The sequence below is a fragment of the Bos indicus x Bos taurus genome, chromosome 15, assembly GCF_003369695.1.
Source record: "Bos indicus x Bos taurus breed Angus x Brahman F1 hybrid chromosome 15, Bos_hybrid_MaternalHap_v2.0, whole genome shotgun sequence".
Taxonomy (NCBI): domain Eukaryota; kingdom Metazoa; phylum Chordata; class Mammalia; order Artiodactyla; family Bovidae; genus Bos; species Bos indicus x Bos taurus.
The window spans coordinates 80,407,905-80,426,668 of NC_040090.1; positions in this window are offsets into that span (position 1 = coordinate 80,407,905).

Sequence of the window (18,764 nt, forward strand, 5' to 3'; positions counted from 1 at the left end):
TGGAAGGTAAGTGAAAAAAAGAAAATGATGGGATGAAAAAGGCTGTTATCTTCCTTGGAAAAGACTGAAAGAAGATATTCATTCAAGAATAATTTAAGAGACCATGACTGAAAACCAAATGAATTTTACTAAAAGCAGCTGATAACAGTATCCTTACTGAATACTAAAGTGGAATGTGTGCTTATGTAGTTTTAAATAAAATATATCTTTATGGAAAAATCACATTTTTTCAAACTCTTAAGTTGGGTGAAAAAATGTAATAAAGAATTTTGTGTTTTTCTAGTTTCCAGAGTCTGTCTGGGGATGCACTTTGACATAAGTGGTATAGAAATTTTTAGACCCTTTAAATTCTTCATGTGTAAGAGGAAATATGGGGGGCTGTGATAAAACTTAAGTAATCTGGGCTGTCCTGAACAATAAAGAACATGTGATCTATGAGCCAGTGACAGATAATCTATATAGGGAACAGTTTCGTGAGTTAACTAAAGGTCAATCTAGTCTTCAGAAAATGTTATTCCTGGATATGTTACAGTTGTAGGCTTGAATCATATTTACCTTCCTCAGTTTTCTCAGTTTTAAACTACAAGAGATTCAACTTTCAAGAGTTCCCTTCTGGAGCATTTACCTTTTACAGTAATAGCTAATACTTCTACCTCCCGTGTGTCCTTTGGGAGTGGTTTGCATGATACAGCTCATTAGAGGAAAATATGTTTCTACCTTGATCTAGTTACAAAATACTCTTGGTGGATTTGATTAAAATGTCATTTCATACCTGACAGTGATGGTTAAATTCCTAAATATATCACCCTATATCCTTGTTATATTATAACTTTAGAGATAATTGTAAGCAGACTGTGATAGGGAATCATCCAGCTGAAAAAGATGTCCTGTTAATTGGATTAAGTAAACTTTGTAAACAATAATCATAGTTTACTAATTTATGATAGAATTCCTTCCAAGGCCCTAGATATTTGCCATGATTCTTGAGTAGCTCCAACTAATATTTGCCAGTTAACATAGGGTATTATTTGCAAATAATAGAAACCAATTCTGGTTATCATAAAAAGTAGAAGTCATATAGTGGAAGAGTACTGAGTAAATCATAGGGTGTACCTGAATGCCAGAGAACCAGCTTTTCCCAGGTGGCACCAGTAGTAAAGACCCCACCTGCCAATACAGGAGGCATAAGAGACATCGGTTCAATCCCTGGGTCAGGAAGTTCCCCTGGAGAAGGAAATGGCCACCCACTTCAATATTCTTGCCTGGAAAATCCCATGGATAGAGGAACCTATCAGGCTACAGACTATAGGGTTACACAGAGTTGGACACGACTGAAGAGTGTTAGCACAAGGGAGAACAGGCACAGCAGAGAATGGTCTGCTTAGGATACTACCATTAGATCTTTACTACCAGCCTGTAATCCCTTTGCATTCACTGCAGGGCTGTGGGCCTTGATTCCACTATCAACTGGGAAAAAATCATCTCTATCTGACCATCTACACCTTTATTTCACTCTCTGAAGATTTATCTCTAATTCTTTCACTTGCCCACTTATTTAGACAACTACAATCCTACATGTCCTGAAACCTCCAATACATCTTGGCTAAAACTCTCAACTGGTGACCTGGTCTCAAATCTCATTGGTTTAAAAGAAGGGAAAAAAGAAAGAAAGAAAAGCAACAGGAGGAGAAGCAAACAGGAAAAACTTGATGTGCTTATACCACTAAATCTAATACACTTACATCTGAAACTCTGTCTTCCTTTTTATTTTTGATGGCTGGATTATTTGTTTTGCCTATGGTAAATTCTTCTGAATGAACTTTGAATTCAGAGGTCCACTTCCTCAAGAAACTTGATCCTGAAATTATTCTCTAATTTTTTTCTGCATTATCATTAGTTTCCTTGACTTGCAGACCATTTGGTCCTGCCCAAATGCACATAAGACATTTAGTCCATGCCAAAAGATCCTTGATATTTGATCATATTTGATTCCTTTAAAAACGTTCATGAAGGCCTTTGGTCTATTTCAAAGGGTCATTAATATTTGGTTCTTTCAAAACCATTTGTCATGGACCAAGTATGCTCAACGACATTTTGGATAGGACACCATCTTAAGGACCTTTTGGCATGGGCCATCAAATGTTTATGGGCAGGATCAAATTTCAGAAACCTTTTGACTTAAACCAAATGATTTATAAAATAAGTGTCATATGGATGTTTTGGGCAGGGCCAAATGTCTGGTAACATTTTCCGTGAGTTGGATAATGGCCGTTACTGTATAAAAATATTCTAATATTGATGAGTGATATTAAAACAAACCAAAAGCTAATCTGTTGACTATATGTCCAATTGAATGACCTGCTACTCTAGTTCTCTGCCCACCCCACAACCTTCTTGTTGTTTTGTTTTTTGTTTGTTTGTTTGTTTTTTACAAAACACCTTGAAGGCTGTCACTATTTTCTATATCCACTTTATCTCCTCCCTGTCCTTTGAATTCCTTCCAATGAGGTTTTCCTCTCTACCCTCCATGAAATTTCTCCTTTTGTATTACCTAATGACCTACACTTTATCTAACCAATTGCCAATAATCTTTCCCTGTCTTATTCAAGTTATCCATAAGTGTGTACTCAGTCTCTTAGGTCATGTCTGACTCTTTGCAACACTATGGACTGTAGCCCACCAGGTTCCTCTGTCCACAGGATTGTCCAGGCAAGAATACTTTATTGCATTGCCATGCCATTCTCCAGGGGATCTTCCCAACCCGGAGATCGAACCTGCAGCATCTCCTGCATTGCAGGCAGATGCTTTACCACTGAACCACCAGAAAAGCCCCCCAAGTTATCCACAACATCTGATAAGGTTGATCAGTTGTTGACTCCTTTTCTTAATTTAGCTTTTTCTCCTCCTCTCAGGCCACTTTTGCCTCCTTTTCTCCATTCTTCCCATATTGCCAAGCTCTAAATATTGTAATCTTCCACATTCAGTTCTTGGACAGCTGGTCTTGTCTATTTTCTCTAACTTCCTTGGAGATCTTATTCAGTCTCAAAGAATTCTGTACCATAACTATGTTAATAACTCTCATCTACTCCTAAACTCCAGTCATACACTTTTGTTCTTTCCCCACTTCTTGATTTAGTAATGTCTATTCCATTCTACCACTGGCTCAATTCAAAATACCTTCAGTTGCTCTTGAATTTCATTCACACTCTAAACACAAGCCAGCAAGGAAAAATATTTTAAATACGTCAAAAGTATATTCAGCATCTTGCCATTTCTAACCACCTCCATTACTGTCATCTGCAACCTAGCCACATTAATTTCTCAACTTAGAAGTTCCAAAAGTCTTCTAAAATATCTTGCTTCTATCTTTGCTATACAGAATATCCTCCACACAGAAATATGAGATCTTTGAAACTATAAGTTAGGTCATGCTACTCCTCAGTTTAGAATCTTGCAGTATCTTTTTTTATTATTCAGAAAGAAATAAATGTCCTATAAGAGACCACTGTAAGAGGACTGGTTCTCTTGTTAGTGCTCTGATCTTTTATTCTGTCATTTTCCACCTTCCACTTGTAGCATTCTAGCCATAAAGACCACATTGCTATTTTATAGATATGTCAATCGACTTCTACAACAGAGTCATTGCATGGGTGCTATCTCTTTGGGAATTACCCTTGTCTTACCCTTTACATACATAGTATCTCCACAATTTTCTCCATTCCTTCCTTCAAGGTTTTACTTCAGTGTCGTCTTATCAGATGAGCTCCCCTGATGAAGCTTTCCAAAACTGAACATAATCATGCCTTGAGTTGGACAGTCTTTGGCCTCTTACCCTGCTCTGTTCATATGAGAGACCACTCCCTGACATGCAGAAAGAAACTCCAGGAGAGCAGGAGTTTTGTGTTTCTTTTTTTCCCCTTTGCTGCTGTATTTCTTCATCAACCAACACCTAGAATAGTGGATAAATAACTGCTTATTAAGTGAATGATGCTGATGGCAGTTAAATTAATACATAAGCTATATCCAGTGTATTATTAAAAATTATTTCCTTATGAATTGTTTCCAACTAAAAAAACTACATTAAAAACCTGGAAATTCAGAACTACACTCATGTAATCAAGGAGGTAGACACTTATTTGAAAGCCAAAGTGGAACTATGGAATATTTTTTAAACTTCACACTCTCAGAAATAAAGATTTTTTGCATATCACATGAAATGCCTATTTATCTGCTTTAATCTTATTCTATGAGCATATATTGAACCAAAGATGCAGTTGTACTCATGCCACAGAAACAAGTACCTCATCATAGTGTGATATGGTTCAATGATTAACCCCCCAAATAAATGCGCTTTTCAGGCTTTTCTTTTCTTTTGTTTTCAGGAAACCTGAATCAATTTTTTTTAATTAAAATTACAGTGTCTAAAATGAGACAACTTGAACTTAAAGCATTATGAAAATAATCCTTAGTAGCATTATTAACCATACACACTGAAACCAAGCAATGTAGATGGCCTGTGTTATAAGTTTAGCTAACTCCTTGAGAAACAATTGATTAAATAAACATTTTTACACACCTAGTAGTTTAGTTAGTTTGCTAAATATTGAAAGGGGTTTTAAATTAATATCAAAATTAAATAAGCATTTCTGGAATGTTTGCATGGATCTGGACACATGCTAAATGCCTAGGTAATTCAAAGTTGATCAGAAAACAAAATAAAACAAACACAGTATTATAAATCAACTGTATTTTATTACTATTTTTTTAATATGATCCACTTTTAAATTCTTTATTGAATTTATTGCAATATTGTTTGATGTTTTGCTTTTTTGGCCATGAGGTATATGGGTTCTTAGCTCCCTAGCCAGGGGTCAAACCTTCAAACCCCTGCATTGGAAAGTGAAGTCTTAAACACTGGACTACCAGGGAAGTCCCAATCAACTGTATTTTAATAAAACAAAGTAAAATAGAGGAAAGCATTTTTTTTAACTTATGAAACTTCTACAAAAAAACAAGTAAACTTTTGCTCTTAAATGAGTTTACATATTAATGAAAGACATATGAATATGCACCTGTTAATTATAGGTGTGATAACAGCAATAATAACTAAAAGACTGAGGGATTCAAAGGAGAGTAAGATCAATTCTAACCACATGAAAAGAAACAATTCATGAAAGAAGTTTTATTTTTATACATATTTTTGAAAAGAAAAAGTCAGAATTTGGTAAGTTGAGATAGAGAAGTTGGGGATTCAGTTAGAAAAAAAGTAAAGGGAAATTTCTGAGTATATTTTTTAGGAGCATTAAAGATGAAAGAAGTTAGGGCAAAGACCATACTATAATGGAGGAAGCCTTCATCAGTAATACCCAGTTTATTCAATTTTTATTAAATACATGAATCCATATATTTATTTGTAATGCATTGCCCATATGCACATGAATATATAGTGTTCTGAATTAGCTTTAAAAGAAATAAAAAAGGGATTTGTATTAGTCAATCTAATCACACTAGGACCACAGCCTTGTCTAACTCAATGAAACTAAGCCATGCCTGTGTGTCACACCAAGATGGGTAGGTCATGGTGGAGAGGTCTGACAGAATGTGATCCACTGGAGAAGGGAATGGCAAGCCACTTCAGTATTCTTGTCTTGAGAACCCCAAGAACAGTATGAAAAGGCAAAATGATAGGATACTAAAAGAGGAACTCCCCAGGTCAGTAGGGGCCCAATATGCTACTGGAGATCAGTGGAGAAATAACTCCAGAAAGAATGAAGTGATGGAGCCAAAGAAAAACCATGCCCAGTTGTGGATGTGACTGGTGACAGAAGCAAGGTCCCATGCTGTAAAGAGTAATATTGCATAGGAACCTGGAATGTCAGGTCCATGAATTAAGGCAAATTGGAAGTGGTCAAACAGGAGATGGCAAGAGTGAATATTGACATTCTAGGAATCAGTAAACTAAAATGGACTGGAAAGGGTGAATTTAACTCAGATGACCGTTATATCTACTACTGTGGGCAGGAATCCCTTAGAAGAAATGGAGTAGCCATTATGGTCAACAAAAGAGTCTGAAATGCAGTACTTGGATGCAATCTCAAAAATGACAGAATGATCTCTGTTCATTTTCAAGGCAAACCATTCAATATCACAGTAATCCAAGTCTATGCCCCAACCAGTAATGCTGAAGAAGCTGAAGTTGAATGATTCTATGAAGACCTCCAAGACATTTTAGAACTAACACCCAAAAAAGATGTCATTTTCATTGTAGGGGACTGGAATGCAAAAGTAGGAAGTCAAGAAACATCTGGAGTAGCAGGCAAATTTGGCCTCGAATACAGAATGAAGCAGGGCAAAGACTATTAGAGTTCTGCCAAGACAACACAATGGTCATAGCAAACAGCCACTTCAACAACATAAGAGAAGACTTTACATATGGACATCACCAGATGGTCAACACTGAAATCAGATTGATTATATTCTTTCCAGCCAAAGATGGAGAAGCTCTATACAGTCAACAAAAACAAGACCAGGAGCTGACTGTGGCTCAGATAATGAGCTCCTTATTGCCAAATTCAGACTTAAGTGGAAGAAAGTAGGGAAAACCACTAGACCATTCAGGTATGACCTAAATCAATCCCTTATGATTATACAGTGGAAGTGAGAAATAGATTTAAGGGACTAGATCTGACACATAGAGTGCCTGATGAACTATGGAAGGGGGTTCGTGACATTGTACAGGAGACAGGGATCAAGACCATCCCCATGGAATAGAAATGCAAAAAAGCAAAATGGCTGCCTGGGGAGGCCTTACATTAGCTGTGAAAAGAAGAGAAGTGAAAAGCAAAGGAGAAAAGGAAAGATATATCCATCTGAATACAGAGTTCCAAAGAATAGCAAGGAGAGATAAGAAAGCCTTCCTCAGTGATCAATGCAAAGAAATAGAGGAAAACAACAGAATGGGAAAGACTAGAGATCTCTTCAAGAAAATTAGAGATACCAAGGGAACATTTCATGCAAAGATGGGCTCAATAAAGGACAGAAATGGTACGGACCTAACAGAAGCAGAAGATATTAAGAAGAGGTGACAAGAATACACACAAGAACTGTATAAAAAAGATCTTCACAACCCAGATAATCATGATGGTGTGATCACTCACCTAGAGCCAGATATCCTGGAATGTGAAGTCAAGTGGACCTTAGAAAGCATCACTAGAACAAAGCTAGTGGAGGTGATGGAATTCCAGTTGAACTATTTCAAATCTTGAAAGATGATGCTGTGAAAGTGCTGCACTCAATATGTCAGCAAATTTGGAAACCTCAGCAGTGGCCACAGGACTGGAAAAGGTCAGTTTTCATTCCAATCCCAAAGAAAGGCAATGCCAAAGAATGTTCAAACTACCGCACAACTGTACTCATCTCACACACTAGTAAAGTAATGCTCAAAATTCTCCAAGCCAGGCTTCGGTAATACGTGAACTATGAACTTCCAGATGTTCAAGCTGGTTTTAGAAAAGGCAGAGGAACCAGAGATCAAATTGCCAGCATTCACTGTATCATCAAAAAAGCAAGAGAGTTCCAGAAAAACATCTATTTCTGCTTTATTGACTATGCCAAAGCCTTTGACTGTGTGGATCACAATCAACTGTGGAAAATTCTGAAAGAGATGGGAATACCAGACCACCTGACCTGCCTCTTGAGAAACCTATATGCCGGTCAGGAAGCAACAGTTAGAACTGGACATGGAACAACAGACTGGTTCCAAATAGGAAATGGAGTACATCAAGGCTGTATATTGTCACCCTGCTTATTTAACTTTTATGCAGAGTACATCATGAGAAACACTGAGCTGGAAGCAGCACAAGCTGGGATCAAGATTGCCGGGAGAAATATCAATAACCTCAGATATGCAGATGACACCACCCTTATGGCAGAAAGTGAAATGAACTAGAAAGCTCCTTGATGAAATTGAAAAAGGAAAGTGAAAAATTTGGCTTAAAGCTCAACATTCAGAAAATGAAGATCATGGCATCTGGTTCTGTCACTTCATGGGATATAGATGGGGAAACAGTGGAAGCAGTGTCAGACTTTATTTTGGGGGGCTCCAAAATAACTGCAGATGGTGACTGCAGCCATGAAATTAAAAGACGCTTACTCCTTGGAAGGAAAGTTATGTCCAACCTAGGTACCATATTGAAAAGCAGAGACATTACTTTGCCAACAAGGGTCCGTCTAGTCAAAGCTATGGACTTTCCACTAGTCATGTATAGATGTGAGAATTGGACTATAAAAAGAGCTGAGAGCTGAAGAATTGATGCTTTTGAACTGTGGTGTTGGCAAAGACTCTTGAGAGTCCCTTGGACTGCAGGGAGATCCAACCAGTCCATTTTGAAGGATATCAGCCCTGGGATTTCGTTGGAGGGAATGATGCTGATGCTCAAACTCCAGTACTTTGTCCACCTCATGTGAAGAGTTGACTCATTGGAAAAGACTCTGATGCTGGGAGGGATTGGGGGCAAGAAGAAAAGGGGATGACAGAGGATGAGGTGGCTGGATGGCATCACTGAGTCAACGGACATGAGTCTGAGTGAACCCCGGGAGATGGTGATTGACAGGGAGGCCTGGCATGCTGCGATTCATGGGGTGGTAAGGAGTCAGACAGGACTGAGTGACAGAACTGAACTGAACTGAATTCCCGCTCTAATACTTTCTCACATCATTGCAAGTGACCTTCTAGCTCCCAAATAAACTCCTTGCACACAAATTCCTACTTTAGAGTCCTCTTCTGATGGAATCCAAAAGCCATACAGTGATATGGCCTGTCTCCAGGTCATATCAAACCCTGCCTGTCTCCAGAACTTGTAACTTCCCATGATGCCAAGTTGTTTTCCTCTAGATAAATGGCTCCTCATGACCTTCACACTCTTACAAAACTGCATGTTTCTGTTCCTGATGTGATCATATTTATGATTTGAAATATTTCTGAACAAACCTGTGATGTTTTGTGCTCCCTATTCTGAAAATAACTTCATTTATTTTATTATTGATATAACCAGTGTACTTAACTAACAATACTTTGTGAGACGATTCTAAAACAAAGAGAATTTTTGCAAGTTTGACAGAGCTATTTGCTCTCGTATTCCAATCTAATATATTTAATATTCAGAGGAAAGTATTTGCTCATAAATTATGTGTTATTATCCATCATTCCTGGGATATTATCTAGATATTATTAACATGTTTGTGCAATTATTTTAATTTTTGTAGTCTCAAAGTCATTTATGATTTCATATGATTAAAAACACAGAAATTTTCTTTCCTTTTTATCTGTATGTTTATTTAAAGTGAAAACCAATACAATATTGTAAAGTAAAAAAATAATAAAAAACAATAAAAAAAGAAAAAAAAAAACAAAACACTCAATAAACTAGAATTAGAAGGAAAAAAAAATAAAGTGACTAAGCTTTCTAAACTGAATTTAAGTTGGATATTTTAAACTCTTTTTTTAAAAGCACGATAAAATGTGTCTTGGTTGAAGGAAAAATAAAACAACAACAACTATGGAGGATAACTAGGTATATAGTCATGATTTATTTTATTCTATGTATGTCAAGTGAAGCGCACAATCTGAAATAAAAGATATCTGTCACTGTAATATATAACAGGACATTTTTTTCTACTGGAAAATTCTGAGACAGTAGAAAAATTAGAGTGGATTCCACTTCAGCAATATTCCATACAGTTGGGAAAAGATGATGCCATCCATTTTCATTATAATTTGTCTTATGATCTGATTTGCTCAAATTTTATAGACCTCTGAGGGAAAATTCACCATATTATAAAACCAACTTTTATTTTTCCAGGGGAATGACCATTTGGAGATTTTTTTTCTCAGAATAACACAAATCAGAGTAGCTTTATAAATCTTTATTTTGGTAGACATCATATGCCATTATAGCATGATGACTATATACAAACTGTATGCTATATGAAATGTAAAACTATATACCTATGAAATGTGTAATGTTCACATTGAATGATATGATGTTTATTTGCATACATAGTTGTGGATCCTTATATAGAAAAGTAAATCATTGCTGCTCATTAATTTAAGATTTACTTTAAAATTCAATTGGTTGCTTCCTCTCACTTCTGAATTTTATTTGAAGTCAAGTCTTTTCACAGTTAACACCTTCAAGGACTTAAAAGAGAAAGGAGAAAGGGTTGTGGCAGAGTCAGTGTTTACTGACTCAATTTGTGATTGCACTTTTCTTCTCAGCACCTCCTGGCTTAAAAGGGGAAGTTGCTTCCACTTACAAAAAGTTTTCAATTCCCTCTTCTTCACATTTTCCTAACTGAGTGAGTGGTAGAAAGAGGGTGCTATTTCCATATTGACAACAAAATTCTCAATAGAATGATCTATACTCACTCTTTCTTCTTCATTATCTATTCTTTCCTTAACTCACAATAATCAGGGTTTTGTCTTCACAATCACACTCACATTTCTTTTTTGAATGCTTCCAAATGCTTCCAAAATTTATAATTGACCTATTGGTTGAATTTGGATCCCCTACTGCCTATTTTACTGGGTTCTTCTCTATTATAGTCTATGCTTGTATCCTTCTGTAAAATAATCAATGCTCTCAGGTCCTTTTCTGTAATAATCTATGCTCACATAGTGAAAAACTTCATTCTTTTATAATGTACCATAAATATTTTCAGAGATTATTTCCATTAAAAGAGATCCTACTCCCTTTACTCTACTTTATTATATAACATTTCTATATTTGAGATTATGTTATTTTTCCTTCCTTGCCCCTGTGCTTCCTTCCTTTCATTGCTTGTTTGTTTATATATGCATGTATGCAGGTATACCTGTATACATGCATATATAGAAGGTGTATGGCATGTATACATGTATAGAAGGTGATGGCACCCCATTCCAGTACTCTTGCCTGGAAAATCCCATGGACAGAGGAGCTTGGTAGGCTGCAGTCCATGGGGTCGCAAAGAGTCAGATACAACTGAGCAACTTCACTTTCACGTTTCACTTTCATGCATTGGAGAAGGAAATGGCAACCCACTCCAGTGTTCTTGCCTGGAGAATCCCAGGGACTGGGGAGCCTCATGGGCTGCTGTCTATGGAGTCGCACAGAGTCTGACAGGACTGAAGCGACTTAGTAGCAGCACCATGCAGGTATACATGTATGTATTTATGAATATTTTTTGCTCCTTCCTATTAGCAAGCAGGTTTTAGAGAGGAGGCAGAACTTGTTTTATTCATTACTATTCATTGGCTATATTATGATGTGAATATATTAGGTACTTACTAAATACGTCAAGGCTATGATTTTTCCAGTGGTCATGTATGGATGCGAGAGTTGGACTGTGAAGAAGGCTGAGCACTGAGGAATTGATGCTTTTGAACTGTGGTGTTGGAGAAGACTCTTGAGAGTCCCTTGGACTGCAAGGAGATCCAACCAGTCCATTCTGAAGGAGATCAGCCCTGGGATTTCTTTGGAAGGAATGATGCTAAAGCTGAAACTCCAATACTTTGGCCACCTCATTGGAAAAGACCCTCATGCTGGGAGGGGTTGGGGGAAGGAGGAGAAGGCGACAACAGAGGATGAGATGGCTGGATGGCATCACTGACTCGATGGACGTGAGTTTGAGTGAACTCCGGGAGATGGTAATAGATAGGAAGGTCTGTCGTGTTGCGATTCATGGGGTCTCAAAGAGTTGGACACAACTGAGTGACTGAACTGAACTGAACTGAACTCAAATACATTTTGAATCAATAAGCATGGATATGAAAATAAATACAGTCATGTACAATTTTATGACAAATAATGCTTTTCTGATTCATTTATGTGAAAATCCAAATTTAATACAATATTTCTTAACTGACATAACTAGAAATTCTTATTAAATAAGGAATTATAATAAAGTTTATAGATACAATACGTTGTAGTTTTATTTGTAACCATTCAGTTAGAAGGTTTTGTTGGAAGTTCAGTAGATTTTCTTTGAATGTTGTCTTATGACTGAATTTCAAAATCATCTTCCTGGCATTAATCATACCCTGACTATATCATCAGATCAGTTCAGTTTGGTCACTCAGTAGTGTCCCCTGTCATCCCCTTCTCCTCCTGCCCCCAATCCCTCGCAGCATCAGAGTTTTTTCCAATGAGTCAACTCTTCTCATGAGATGACCAAAGTACTGGAGTTTCAGCTTTAGCATCATTCCTTCCAAAGAAATCCCAGGGCTGATCTCCTTCAGAATGGACTGGTTGGATCTCCTTGCAGTCCAAGGGACTCTAAAGAGTTTTCGCTAACACCAGTTTTTTCAAAAGCATCAATTCTTCGGCACTCAGCCTTCTTCACAGTCCAACTCTCACATCCATACATGACCACAGGAAAAACCATAGCCTTGACTAGATGGACTATTTTTTGGCAAAGTAATGTCTCTGCTTTTGAATATGCTATCTAGGTCGGTCATAACTTTCCTTCCAAGGAGTAAGCGTCTTTTAATTTCATGGCTGCAGTCACCATCTAGAGTGATTTTGGAGCCCCCCCAAAATAAAGTCTGACACTGTTTCCACTGTTTCCCCATATATTTCCCATGAAGTGAGTGGACCAAATGCCATGATCTTCATTTTCTGAATGCTGAGCTTTAAGCCAACTTTTTCACTCTCCACTCTCACTTTCATCAAGAGGCTTTTGAGTTCCTCTTCACTTTCTGCCATAAGGGTGGTGTCATCTGCATATCTGAGGTTATTGATATTTCTCCCAGCAATCTTGATTCCAGCTTGTGCTTCTTCCATTCCAGCGTTAGTCATGATGTACTCTGCATAGAAGTTAAATAAACAGGGTAACAATATACAGCCGTGACGTACTCCTTTTCCTATTTGGAACCAGTCTGTTGTTCCATGTCTAGTTCTAACTGTTGCTTCCTGACCTGCATACAGATTTCTCAAGAGGCAGGTCAGGTGGTCTGGTATTCCCATCTCTTTCAGAAGTTTCCACAGTTTATTGTGATCCACACAGTCAAAACCTTTGGCATAGTCAATAAAGCAGAAATAGATGTTTTTCTGGAACTCTTGCATTTTCCATGATCCAGTGGATGTTGGCAATTTGATCTCTGGTTCCTCTGCCTTTTCTAAAACCAGCTTGAACATCTGGAAGTTCACAGTTCACGTATTGCTGAAGCCTGGCTTGAAGAATTTTGAGCACTACTTTACTAGCATGTGCGATGAGTGCAATTGTGAGGTAGTTTGAGCATTCTTTGGCATTGCCTTTCTTTGGGATTGGAATGAAAACTGACCTTTTCCAGTCCTGTGGCCACGCTGAGTTTTCCAAATTAGCTGTCATGTTGAGTGTAGCACTTTCACAGCATCATCTTTCAGGATTTGGAATAGCTCAACTGGAATTCCATCACCTCCACTAGCTTTGTTCTAGTGATGCTTTCTAAGGCCCACTTGACTTCACATTCCAGGATGTCTGGCTCTAGATGAGTGATTACACCATCGTGATTATCTGGGTTGTGAAGATCTTTTTTGTACAGTCCTTGTGTGTATTCTTGTCACCTCTTCTTAATATCTTCTGCTTCTGTTAGGTCCATACCATTTCTGTCCTTTATCAAGCCCATCTTTACATGAAATGTTCCCTTGGTATCTCTAATTTTCTTGAAGAGATCTCTAGTCTTTCCCATTCTGTTGTTTTCCTCTATTTCTTTGCATTGATCACTGAGGAAGGCTTTCGTATCTCTTCTTCAGTGATCTTTAACTTAAATCTATTTAAAACAGAGAAAATGCTTAAAAATATTGAAAAGCAGTACTTACATGGAGAGATGTCTGGATTTTCATTACTTTTCTACACCTAAACCAATACCATTTTTTTGTGACTCAGTTTCATTATCTTTTCCTAATATACAACTTAATTTTTATAAAAAAACTTCCTTTTTTGTATTACATATCATCTGTTTACATATATTTTAATTAAATAATATATTGACAAGTACAACAAGATTTGCAAGCAAGTATCAGGCTCTTGGTGAATTCATATTCCACTGGGGAAGTAGGAGTGGTACCATCCATTGGCCATTCATGTTGCATGTGTCGTAAGCAACAGAGTATGTTTTTCCAGGAACAAGGGAGAACTTTATGAGAAGAGATTCAATTAATTAGAGATCTGTTAAGAAAGCACCTGATGCACTTATTTTCAAAAGCAAATTTTTACTAATTTGTGTTTACATAGATACAAAGATTTTATTGGGTTGGACATTTTCATATCAATGCTTTAACAAATCAAGTAATTATATGGAGGGTAAATGGAAAATATTTGCAGGTAAGAATGCTTTTTAAAATTTTAGTTTTAACCTAATGTCCACTGAATATTTCTTATAATTAATTGTTCACATATTTATTCCAAAAATATTTATGGCAGTACTGTAAGCAGTAGGGATACAACAAAAAGCAAAGCACAGGAAGTCCCTGATCCCTTGGAAAGATGTGCAGAACAGAATATCTTTGTCTGTTCATAAATGTACTTCATCTCCATTTCTGCTCTACTATCTCAGAAAGCTGACCCCTATAGACTACACCAGCAGCTTCCGAGCTCTCCTGCTTCTAGCTGCCTTCCTTGAGGGATTACTTCAAGCTGCCTGAGTCTGTTAACACATAGACTTCACTAGGTGGCATCTTTTACATGACTTTCTCTCTCCTGGCCCTTCCCCTCCCTCATCCTTTTGATTCTTGAAGGTGGAAATAGTCCTCTGCTCCTGGTCCTGGGGATCTTTATTCCATGTGGTTCCTCAATACCACATTCTTAGGCTTTTTATAAGCCATTTGCAAAGAAAATTTTGATAAATTATAATAATTTAAGTGTGCCATCTCTTTTCTATTGGGATCCTTTCAATCTCGGAAAATATTGAAGTTTTTTTATTTGAGTCATTAAGAAAGGTTGAAACACTTTGGTAAATTTTAGTACTAACTTTATTTCTAGATAGTTTAGATTGTGCTTTGAAAACTTGGTGACCTAATGAATTATTAACTTGATTAATGTACAATTAACAAGAGTATGTGCTGATAATTTTTAGAGTTAAAATTAAACTGGCAAAACTTTAAGTTTTATTGGAGCATTTTTAGAGCACATAGAAAAATAATGCTTAACTATTTAGTCATGGACAAAGAAGTATAAACCAGAGCCACTCATGAGTATAGAATTAAAGTATTAAGTAAAATATTAGTAAAATGTATTTACTTTCTCTAGCTAATTAAATACTGATAAATATGACTAATTATGCATTATCAGGGTAGGTGAAGATGGTTAAACATTAAGAAGCTTATTAATATGATTTATTATCTTAAGTTAAAAATAGGAGTTTTTTTGTGACCAAAACCATCCTCAAGAAAAAAAAAATTAACAAGGCAAAATGGTTGTCTGGGGAAGCCTTAAAGATAGCTAAGAAGTCAAGCAAAAAGCAAAGGAGAAAGGGAAAGAAACACTCAACTTAATGCAGCATTCCAGAGAATAGCAAGGAGATATACGGAAAGCCTTAAGTGAACAATGCAAAGAAATAGAGGAAAACAATAGAATGGGAACAATTAAAGATATCTTCAAGAAAATTGGAAATACCAAGGGAACACTTCATGCAACAATGGGCACAGTAAAGGACAGAAATGGCAAAGAACTAACAGAAGCAGAAGAGATCAAGAATAGGTGGCAAAAATACACAGAACTATACAAAAAAGTTCTTAATGACCCGGTTAACCACAAGAGCATGGTCCTTCAGCTAGAGCCAGACATTCTGGAGTATGAAGTTAAGTGGGTCCTAGGAACCATTACTACCAAAACTAGTGAAGGAGATGGAATTCCAACTGAGCTATTTCATTCCTAAAAGATGACATTGTTAAAACGGCTGCACACAATATGCCAGCAAATTTGGAAATCTCAGCAGGGGCCACAGGACTGGAATGGGTCAGTTTTCATTCCAATCTCAAAGAAAGCCAATTCCAAAGAGTGTTTGACTACCTTACAACTGTGCTCATTTCACACTCTAGCAAGGTAATGCTCAAAATCCTTCAAGCTAGGTTTCAGTAGTACATGAACTGAGAAATTCCAAATGTACAAATTGGATTTAAAAAATGCAGAGGTACCAGAACTCAAATTGCCAACACCTGTTGGATCATAGAAAAAGCAAGGGAATTAAATATATATATATATATATACTTTTGTGTCATTGACTATCCAAAAGTCTTTGACTGTATGGAACACAACAAACTGTGGAAAATTCTTAAAAAGTTGGGAATACTAGAACACCTTACCTGTCGCCTAAGAAAAAAGTATGCAGGTCAATAAGCAACAGCTAGAACCGGACATGGGAAAATGCACTGGTTCAAAATTGGTGAAGGAGTATATCAAGGCTGTATATTGTCACCCTGCTTATTTAACTTCTGTACAAAGTTGTTCAGTTGCTCAGTTGTGTACAGCTCTTTGTGACCAACATAGACTGCAGCATGCCAGACTTCCCTGTCCATCACCAACTCCCAGTTTCCTCAAACTCATGTCCATCAAGTCAATAAGGCTATCCAAACATCTCACCCCCTGTCATCCTCTTCTCCTCCTGCCTTTGATCCTTCCCAGCATCAGGGTATTTTCTAAAGAGTTGGCTCTCAAGAGTCTTCAACACCACATTTTGAAAGCATCATTATTTTTTTAATCAATAAAGAAACTAAACTCATAAAGTGAAGTAGTAATTTTTGAGGATTATCTGTAGCAGAATTGAAATCTTATGTAACTAGTTAAGAAGTCAACCTTAAAAAGAATACATTTCAGAGAAAGAATGTTGTAGTATTTGGGGAAATGGTGATTTAAAAACCTTTTTCAAACAAAATGCTTCCCTGGTGGCTCAGAGGGTAAAGGGTCTGCCTGAAATGTGGGAGACCCAGGTTTGATCCCTGGGTGGAGAAGATCCCCTGGAGAAGGAAATGGAAACCCACTCCAGTATTCTTGCCTAGAGAATCCCACAGATGGAGGAGCCTGGTAGACTATAGTCCATGGGGTCGCAAAGAGTTGGACACGACTGAGTGACTTAACTTTCTTTTAACTTTCTTTCTTTCAAAAAAAAAAATACATTAGTTGAAAAAAAATTGAAAAATTCTTGCCTAACTCTAAAATCTATGTTGTTAATTATTAAGTTATAACTCTGAGACAGGGAGGTATGAAACACATATATTTATATATGCAACATATATTTATATATGCAGATCCACTCTTTTAAACCACAGAGCATTCACCCATCAATTTAAAACCAAATTTGTAGAAGCTACTTGGTAATTTCTTTGGATTTTTCTCACATTTTCCCCATATTGCATTTCTTCTGTCCAGTGTTTATTTGACTATGTACCTTGATTTACTACTGAGAACTGCTATACTAGAAGTAAAAGACAAACAAACAAACAAACAAAAAGCTTTAAAAATTATTTTATTTCTAATTGGAGGATTATTGCTTTACAATATTGTACTTTTTTTTGCCATACATCAACATGAATCAGCCACAGGCATACAAATGTCCCCTGTCTCTTGAAACTCCCTCCCAACTCCCACCCCATCCCACCTCTTTAGGCAGTCACATAGCAACGGCTTTAAGCTTCCTGCATCACAGAGAAAATTTCCAGTGGCTATCCATCTTACACACAGTAATGTATATGTTTCAATGCTCCATTCATCCCACTCTATCCTTCCCTCACTAGTGTATCTGTGGGACTCATCTCCTCTCACAGGGTATACATATAGAAAGCCTGATTCCACCTAAGAGGCCAGATGCCATTGTTTGTGAGGTGTGTGAGTGGAGGGGAAGGAACCACCATTACAGCCTTTTTTCCTGCATGGACTCCCAGGTGACAAGACACTGCCTACTTGAGCTCTAGGAGCAGAAACCAGGTGCCACCTCCATCACAATTTCCAGAAATATTCTCAGGCTACCTCTGTTCCACTGTGGGCCCTAGGGCATCACAGAAGCCACCATCCCTGCCTAGAGCCCTGGGAGTAGGCACAACTGCTTCATCTCCACACTCCCTATCAAGGGTGTAATGTCCAGCACACACTGCGGGAAGAGGCAGCAGACATCCATACTAAAACAGCCTTTGCACAAAATATATTAATCCCGCACAATCCACACAGGGATGCTCCCACATATAAATAGCCCCCCAAGACCACAGTAGATCATGGTTTCTCTTAAATACAAAATAAAAGAAATATAAGTATAACAAAGAAGTGAAGGAATCATTCCCAATTAAAAGATCGAGAAAATTCCCCTGAAAGAACAATGAACAAGACCTCTTCAGTCTAATAGACAGCAATTTCAAAACAGAGATAATGAAAATACTAAAGAAATTAAGAAAGACTATCAACAAAAATGTAGAGTACTGTAAAAACAAACTAGAAACTATCAAGAGGACCCAAGGAAAATTAGAAAGCTCATTTTCTGAGAGGAAAGCTGAACTAAAGGCAATGAATTGTGGAATGAATAATGAAGAAGAATGAATAAGTGATATGGATGATAAAATAATGGAAATCACCCAATCAGAACAGCAGACAAAAAGTCAAATGAAGAAAACCAAATAAAAAAGAGAAGTAATATGACACCTATGAGATAATATAAACCATGCCAATCTACACATAATAGGGATTCCAGAAGGGGAAGAAAGAGAAAAGGGGATCAAAAATATTTGAAGAAATTATGGCTGCAAACTCTCCAAAACTAA